The 9,366-nt window shown below is 39.9% G+C and overlaps 1 long non-coding RNA gene across 1 annotated transcript; it reads left to right on the forward strand.

The window, feature by feature from the left end:
* The first annotated feature begins 462 nt into the window (after positions 1-462).
* Positions 463-9,097, forward strand: LOC139353242 (uncharacterized). Its single transcript, XR_011604414.1, has 2 exons — positions 463-1,678; positions 8,492-9,097. It is a non-coding gene; the product is annotated as an uncharacterized lncRNA (long non-coding RNA).
* The last annotated feature ends 269 nt before the right edge of the window (positions 9,098-9,366 follow it).

Below are 9,366 nucleotides of genomic sequence, written 5' to 3' on the forward strand. Positions count from 1 at the left end.
ATTTATATATTGAATTACGAAAGATAGTATTTGGTATATCCAATTTGCGTTCCATTGATTTATTGCTCTTAAAAATTGAGAACGGATTTCGAGAAGAAATGTTCTTGAAATCAAGACGAAATTGCTTTTAAGCTTATTTTTATAAGACGAATTTAGTTTTAATTGGGGGTGAGGTAGTTATTTGTTTGAGATGAAAGGCTATTTGTGACCTGAGAATGATCTTAATTTTAAGAACATGAAGTTCAACTGGTCCTGGCTCACTTTTAGATTGAGAGAACGGTGTTTCCTTTTTAAAAAAGTTTATGAATGTGAAGATCTTATCCAGTAAGTAAATGAGTCTTAAATTTCTTTTGAAATGTAAATACAATCTGAAAATATACATTTTCGAATATTTATTACAAACAAATACAATTATTATACGATCCTTTAATTTCTTGGGAACCCTATCTATTCTATTTTATGAGGAATCCGGGTCACCCATTACCACTTTTTAACGAGGAGCTTAGTCCCCGCGATAGTGGCAATCTGGTCGGACTCTCGATGCTGTCGTCACCAAATCGAAATCTGGCCAAACCAGAGTTGATAAGGACTCGGCCTGGCACATGTACAAGTGTGTAGATTCGCCAAGTCGCAGAGTTGCCCCGATAAGGATAGTCGCGCGAGCGGCGCGTGATGCAACTTAATCAAATCGTGTTTTGGTATCGCCCTCTATGGGTCTCTCGCTCTATCTGTGCCGTCGTCCTGCTCGCTCCACCAGGCCGTCGAAGGTGGCGTCTGTGGGGCTGGGAATCGAACTCGAATCGGGCCCGGCTCAGATAGCCATATCTTGGCTGCGTCCAATCAGCGGAACCGGCGACAGCCAAACTACGCCAAAGTACCGAGTACACGGCGCAATGAGTTCGACGGTTGCGTCGCCGATAATAAGTACAATCGTTACTTTGCTGCTGTTGTTGCTGTTTTTGAAAAGGTGATATGAATTGTGCTCTGATAAGTTTTAATCAAGAATGTTTTACTCGCATTGCTTTGGGTGGCTCCGGGCCGAGTAGCATTTGAAAAGTTGTAGTAGTAGGTCGGAGCTCGGATGCGGGTCCGGTCGGTCGGGTCCACTCCCATCCCATCCCATCCGGAACACCGGTGAGGTGAGGTGAGCTGAGCTGCGGAGGATTCGTGGGCCGTGCCTGGCGATTATCACAGTGATCTCTGCCAGTCTCAAGGGGCGTGAAACCGTAGAAAACCCGTTTAGTGTGGAAAAATTGGAAAGGAAAGTTGCGCCGGCGCAAGGGAAATCCTTTAAATGTGTGTTTAACCACAAAAGCGACGTGAGTTTAACCAACATAATCGGCAGTCGGGGCGCCTGGGAAAGCCATCCGCTTCCTCGAAAGAGTTGTGATCCGTCGGCGTGACCTGTGTGACACTTTCATTTGCCGGGTTAACGCCCCCTCGAAGTCCGTCCAGTCCGTCCAGTTTCGAAACCGAAATTTAACGCTTGCTTAGCGCGTGGGATCGCCAGATGCCCCGGTCATCATCATCGATGTAAACCACATGTGCCGAACGCCCCTCATAATGAGCGCAACGGATCCGAACACCCAATTCTGGAATCTGGACCTAACCTACAGCGTATTTCCAATTGAAGTGGGAATATGCCTGGGAATCTGGCCTGCTCCGCCTGGACCACTTTGTAAGTTCCCCAGAGTCGAATTAGGTTGTACTTAGTTAAGTTATTACATAACTAAATGCCATTTAATTAAAAAGTCAATCATTTATGAAAAGCTACAAGTATGCGAAATGTAGCATGCTATAAGTCATCACTTTGAGGAAGAAATATCATTATTGGTCATGGTTTTTTTTTATGCGCAGTCACTTTTGTTATGAGTTGCGAATTAAATATGACTTTTGATATAAAAGTATAAATGTGATAAAAAAGTATTTTAGTAAATAATTTTTAAAATGAGCTTTATATTTTTAAAAGTGTTTTATATTTACAATATTGTAATTTGTTTATTTATAGGAAGATCATATTTATTGGAAAAACAAAATAAATGTAGAACCCTATTCCATTAGTATAGATCACCAACTTACAAGACTTATTTGTAGCAACATAACGCAAAAAAAAAGATAAAGGAAAAGTAACCAAGTCGGAAAAGGAAAAGTAGGGAAAATTATGACGATTACATGAAACCAGCATGACGATCAACGAACCCGAAAAGCACAAAACTCTGGGTTCCGTCCATCCGAAGGGTGGGGCAATGCCTTCGAGCTCCAGCCAGTGTCACCCAACAAGTGGCCACATATAATGTATGTGTGCTGGCACTCGTACAATTTAAATTGTGCCCATGCATATATATATATTATTATATATATGTATATATAGTCTTTCGAGCGACTGAAAAACAAAATGCCAGTCAAATGCTGGGGCCTGGTTCCCTGGTTTTGGTACCGCTGCCGCTCCACTCGGCGATCCTACAAGTTGTTGCCTCTGCGGTCGTTGAGTTGCGGCGACGACAACAACGACGGTCTTATCGCCCAGACCCCTACAACAACCACCATACATACATACTTTGTATATATACAAATGTGGGGAAAAAATAAAAAGAAATACTTATTCAAGAAAAATAAGCAATTCTGAAAAGAATTCCAAAACAAAAGAAATAAATGTAGTGAGGCTTTATACTATACATTGTACCCATAAATTCATACTTACATATACACACAACACTTCCTGCCATAGGTCAGCCATATTGAAAATTAATTATAAAAAAAAGATGAAAAAAACCATATGTAATAAAGGCAAGCAAATTCTCGTACTTAACCGACAATTGCCTTTTGCTGTTCAGCCCAGTGATTTTCCAAGGAAACCTCGAAGGAACCCCAATCCCAATACCATCCGATTCCCCTGACACGTGCATCTCTTTAGCAAAATGCATCTGCAAACAGTCGGGGTTTACTTTTGGGTACCATGGAGGAAACCGCGACAACAAACACCGCAAAAACCAAAACCAAACCGAGGACAAACAAACCAGAATGACGGACAGTCACATACATTAAACATTAACATTAACATTAAGGAAAACACCAGAGAGCCAAGTAAAAATTGTAGTATAAAGGGAATTTTTGTGAGATTCCGAAAGGCAAACAGAATGCACGGCAAACAACAATCGGCCAGAGACAAGATACAAGATACAAGACACTCGTGTTTGTCTTAATTGTTAATTGCTCTGGCCACGTCCCTATCCCAGTTTCAGTTCGAGTTCCAGTTCCAGTTCCCTGTGCTCTGTACACATCCACAGAATGCGCCAAAGTCTAGGAAAAACCGCACCTACTCCATATAAACATAGAGGCTATAGGGCCATATCTACAGCGCAGGGGATGGGAGGATGAGGATGAGTATCCGCGCGTGTCTCTTAACTGGGTCTTCAATGAGTACCTGTTGCCGGTCGGACGGTTACCTGTCCACCTTCCTCGTAATGTGTGTTTGACAGGATATGCCCAGTGCCAGACCCAGTCCCAGTCCCAGTCCCTATCCCAATTCCAGTGCCCCGTCATCGTTCCGACTTGCATTGTTCTACAATGCCGAACTTTAATTACCCAACCTTACTTTCACTGTCCGCATTTGTTTGCCGCATAAAAATTAATGAGTTTAGGACTTGGGTGGAGTGTCCGTTTTGCGTTCGCGTCTTTCATTCATAAATTTCGGCCAGGACTGGGAAATTCCGGTGTGCTGATTCATTCCTTTTATGAATGGGAATGCTCTATTTTCTCATCTATTTGGGATTGGTTTTTAATGGGGGAATTCCATTTATCTTATTGATAAATTCCCATGCATCGCACGGTAATTAGAGCCATAGAGTAACCCCATTTTTAAAACATTTAAATGCCAAATGATATATTTTATAAAGAAGTTCAAAACACCATACTTTTTGTACTGATATTTTGACAAATCATCCTTTCTAATGTCAAAAACAAAAATATTATTTTATTTTTGGTCCTAATTATTTTATTAAAATATTTGGTAGGTGTATAGGTAACTAAAGATATTGTTAAAAAAAAGAACTTTTTTAGATCTACAAATCTTACAAATCTTTTAAAATAGTAAAGGATAGAAATATTCCTTCCCTCTTAAAAAGACGAATTTTGTCGATATTTTGAATAAGAATCATCGAAGAGTTTTCACTGAGAACCTAGTCTTTAAAATAGTCTCCCCATTAGTAGAACTCCCACCGCGAGTGTCACTCAGGCGGACCATTAAAAAATCATCATATTTGAAGTGGACGCCCTAATTATAAAGCGCCAGCGCTAGGTACTCGGCTAACGACGAAAAGTAAAAACATATTTTCCAAAATTATATAAGCCAACAATGGAAGGGACAATATTTTTCCTGACGTTGTCAGCGAAAACAAATTCATAATGTTGTTTGTTTGCTTGGGCCGAGAGCGAAAGGACCTCAAAAGGACGACGTGAGCACGGATGCGGCAATAACAATAACAACCGCATCCCCTGGATGTCCTGTCCAGTCCCCTACCCCCTCCCTTTGTCACGATCAATTTGTATCGTGTCGGCGCGTGTTGCCATTTTGTCCTGTTTACCTTTCAACTATCTCCCTACCTGGTGCTCTAAGAACCCCTAGAAGGTAAGATGGGAATGGGAAAGGGAATGGGAATCCTACCTGATCCCATCCAAGGGCAAATGGCAGCCGTCTGCGGCTTGGCCGGCCGATTAGCACTGATCAGTGCGGCTTAATCGTGGCTTCTTGACAGTTTCCAATACAAAGTCTATTTAAATAGGTTCAATTGCTGTTTTTTGTTTGTCCGGCTGTGGGAAAATGGGAAAAACTTTTCACAACCGCCGCCAATGTGCAGGAAATATGTTCAGCAAGACAGTCGGGAATAGTTGCATCAAGTCCTTCTGACCACATTACCTAATGATGGTCTAAGTGTTTACATTTAAATCAACATCACATGTTGGGGTGTTGTTTTTACAAATTGGATAAGTAAGTCATGTAAATTATATTTGCATAAAATTGGAAAATTACCTAATCGCCAATGGCATATGAACACCAGAAGGTTCTTAAGACCTTACTCATTACAACTAAATGCAACAGAAAAAAAGGAAAAGTATCAATCTCAATTTTTTGTAATGCTGTTTCATTTCAATTAAAATCTAAATATGGTATGGTACATCTCATTTTCCTATTATCATTACTACTAAATATAACAGAACCTTTAAAAATATGGGATTTTAGTTATACATTTTATATTATGCCATTTAATTTAATATATGATATGGTACGTCTAATTTCCCGGCTTTTTAAAATATCTGAAGAGTTCGTTTGTCAAAGCAAACTTGGCTAAATCTTGACTTTTTCCACTTTCGTATCTACCGCCCAGCATCTGAAGATAACCAGATTCAATTGAGTTGGTTATTGTTGCATTAAAAGAGTGTTAAAGACATGTTCTCAACGGCCATTTAATGGGTTTTGATAAGAGCACAACTTTGGGGTAGACCGCAGGCCACTTGAATTGAATGCTTCGACGAAAGGGATCTCTTCGGTTTATTGTCGAATTTTTATTTGAATGCCTACCACATAACGATGCTGATAATTGGCGCTTAAGGAGTCAAACGACTTGTATCCAAAGATAGGGGAATACGCACTCTACTTGGGACTTAGGGATGAAATGGATCCGTGGCGTATTGGATTACCAGTGCAATATTTATGGCCGCGATGTACACGAAAATATTAAAAATGCATAAATACATCGGCACCGGAGAACCATCGATGATGATCGTCCTGATATGTGAGACACTCGCCACAGTTGACACTTGTTTGCGGGCGGGGTGAGGGGAACCTTCCCCGAGGCAACCCATTTTCGGGTACCATAAATATGTCAAAATAGTTTTGAGCCAAACTTTGTTCCCCAAAAACCCCTTAATTTGTGTGTACGTGTTGCGGTCTCGTGGGATATACAAATAAGAATATTTCTGTTTGAATTGGGCCTCAGTGGATTTACTAATGTCTTGGGTGAACCATATAAAACTTATTAAACGACTTTTCGCCATAAACAATGGGCATTCGATATGTTCCGCTCACAAAACCGGAGAACTGTGCCACGGCCCATTGACATTCGGAGATCGAGTGTGAAACAGGGCACCTCCTAGCCCGCAGACCCACAAGATTATCCTTTTCCTAAGGACTAGTAATAAATCACATCATTAGCATAGCATCGCCATGGCTCGTTGGATGATTTATAGGCTCGGGAGATGGTTCTGGAAGGGGATATTCATGTTTGTTGACACTCCGTTCCTCCGAAACTCCGCCCAATCTTCGGAACTTTCAGCCGGGCGGGGCACTCAGCCCTGACTCACTTTATAAAGCGTATTCCACCATTAAAGTCGGTGTTTTTGGGGCCGCTTACTGTTATTTGCATTTGTACTCAATGCATTTTGTTTATAGAGCCCAGACTTATCGCACCTAACTAGGCATAACATTGCCAGCTTGGGGTCACAGGAACAGAGGGTGAACTCAGATGGGGAGTACAAGAAGGTAAATTCAGAAGTCAAGTGTGAGAACTTTTTAGGTTAGTTTTGAATTCACAAGTTCCCAGCTTGACACCAGATCAGAAAACTGATGAACAGAGTTGGAATTGGGTACTATATTTGTTGAGTCTAGTTTGTTGGATACGTTTTTCAACAATATTCTATAACGACAAAAAATAATTTCATGAAATTATATATTATTTAGGTCCTCCACATGCGCGAATCGCGTGTTTTATTGAGCCGATCACCCTTGTGACGTCTGTGCCAGTTTTTCAAACATGGCAATTAATAATTTCAAGGTTAAAGTTCCATTATGGATCCCAGGCACATGCAGGCAAATGAGCTCGAATTGAACATTTCGAAATACTTGTTTTTGCTATGGTTGAAAAATTGAAATTCGTTCGTTCCCGATCGAGAGTGTTGGGGCAACCAAAGTCGAATACGAAAATATACGAATACGAATAATTAAAAAAATGAAATAAATGAGGCGAACGCGGAGAGGCGTCAACCTCCGTCCCCATGTGTCTAGGGAAAGGTCCGGTCTAGTTCCCCCACTTCAGACCGGCTTCAAAGCGATCCCAAGAGCACCTTATCAGCCTAGATTTTTCGTATATTTAATAACATACACTTATTTGGTTTTAAATGCCCACAAAGGTTATGCGATTTATGTCTACGTACGAGTATGAGTACTCGTGTCTCGTTGTATTTGGAAACGTACGGACCATTTGAATTCGAATTCGGTTTGGCTTTTCGAAGCGAACCACTTGAGTGTCGCCTACTTTTCCAATTGATCAACGATCGTTAAAATGTTCTCAAAATGTCCAAACATATCGTTGGTGCCGCCTATTCAAATGACGATAAAAATGCCATAAAAACACCGACCGAGCCTCCCAAAATTCCACTCCAAAGTCATTTTACGACTCGTCCTGGTTCAAATGTAACAATTTTTTAATCAGCCATTAAAGGGCAGCTCGAGTACATAATTTTACGATCGTTTTTGAATATTTTTTGGCGCGACGTCTCGGGAATTTGCAAGGGGCAACGGTGCCACGGAGATCCAAAGTCGAGACGGTGACCAGGGGAAAGTCTTTCCCTATGGATTTTTCTCACGGCTCGGCTCCAGCGTTCACTTGTCTCCCTGAAATTCTACACGCGTCTCGGCATGATTTTAATGTTCGCGTCCTCGCGATAGGCATGAAAGTGTGTCTGGGTTCGAGGGCTCCCCTCCTAATACGCATGATATTTTGAAATTTTAGAGGAATTTCTAATTTGTTTCTAGGCTTCGATTTACTTCATTCTGATTTATGCGTGAATTTCATGTTTGATTTGTAAAACTACCATGAAAAGTATTGAGAATATTACCCACGACCAAAGTAATAATCAAGATCTATTAAATTTAAGCTGTGTTAATTTTCTCAATTTTTTTTGGTATTGGTACTATTTCAACAATGTCACTTAAAACTTTCCAGCATTTTTGTTTAGTGCTATCAATTTATTTTATTCAGTTTCTAATCTTTGTTTTACAATTTAAGCAACTTTTTAAACTTATACTTTAAATTATCAAATTATATTTATAAACTTATGAATTTGTTATCTTATAAACACAATGATAATACAATACAATGAAAACCTAAATTTTTGCAATTCATTCCCTTAATCTTTATTAAATATACTCAGATTTGATATGATTAGACAATTTCATTTATTTGGAATAGCTTTATTGTTTATTTAAAGAGGAATATAGGTTTTGGATAATCTAAAATACATAATAGTTAATTTTTAATTTAATTTTTAAACAATTTCAGGTTTTTTTCTAACGGCAAGCTTAAGAATTTCAAGCAACAAAAATTCGCTTTCCATTTGTCGGATTACCAAATTCTTTTTTAATTAGCTTAGGTTTGAAATTATATTTTAAACGTTTCTTAATATAAATTGTTTTTTTTGTCATACATATTTCCAGATTTAGTGTACGTTTTTTGCGGTCGCCTGCAACCGCCAGTCGGCCAACCACAACAACACCAATCGAGGAACAGTTGAGGTCGCGGCAACAACAACAACAATCCGGCATGGCCTCTGCCTCGGCCTGGCCCCCACCCCTCCGCCCACTTTCTACGCCTGTTGTTGTTGCTGTTGCTGCAGTGAGAGGCGTAGCTAAAAGCAGGGAACCCGCATTTAGGGGCATTGGCGAGAGCGAGAGGCAGCAAGGCAGCCACAGCAGGCGAGGGCAATGAGTGCGATAAGGCAGGCATTAGCAGCAGCACATAGCATACAAAACAACAATACAAAGCCATGGGCGCAGGAAGAGAAAGAGAGGAGCCAAAGAGAGGGCTCCCCAAAAAAGAGTGGAGAGTGGGAGAGCGTGTGGAGCTCGGAATTGAACATTTCGAAATATTTAAAGCTGTACAGTGGAAGAAAATGTTGAAATTTTTTAAAAATATATTGACCTTAACTAATTCCTATTTTATAAACTGAGAATATAATAATAAAGAAATTATGTGATACAAAATTTTGTACTTTTAAGGATTATTTGGTTGTTAAAGAAATACAAACCTAGATGAATATTAAATTGTGATCCTTGAATTTTATTTTTTACAATGATTGCAATTTCGAGTGCTTAAAACATTTTAGAGTTTATAAGGATATTTTCAAATAAAAAGATCTTAAAAAAAATGCAATTAAAATGATTATATTTTTTTCTGCGTAGCCTTGGAGATTACGTTTTTGAGTGGTTCTCGTGTAACGGCATGTGGAGCAAGGCGCAGAACAAACCAAACACAACTGTAATCAATGGGCAGCGATGAGTTGGGGAGAGGGAGAGAGAGGATGCTCGCCGAG

The sequence above is a fragment of the Drosophila suzukii genome, chromosome 3 (assembly GCF_043229965.1).
Source record: "Drosophila suzukii chromosome 3, CBGP_Dsuzu_IsoJpt1.0, whole genome shotgun sequence".
In the NCBI taxonomy this organism is placed as follows: Eukaryota; Metazoa; Arthropoda; class Insecta; order Diptera; family Drosophilidae; genus Drosophila; species Drosophila suzukii.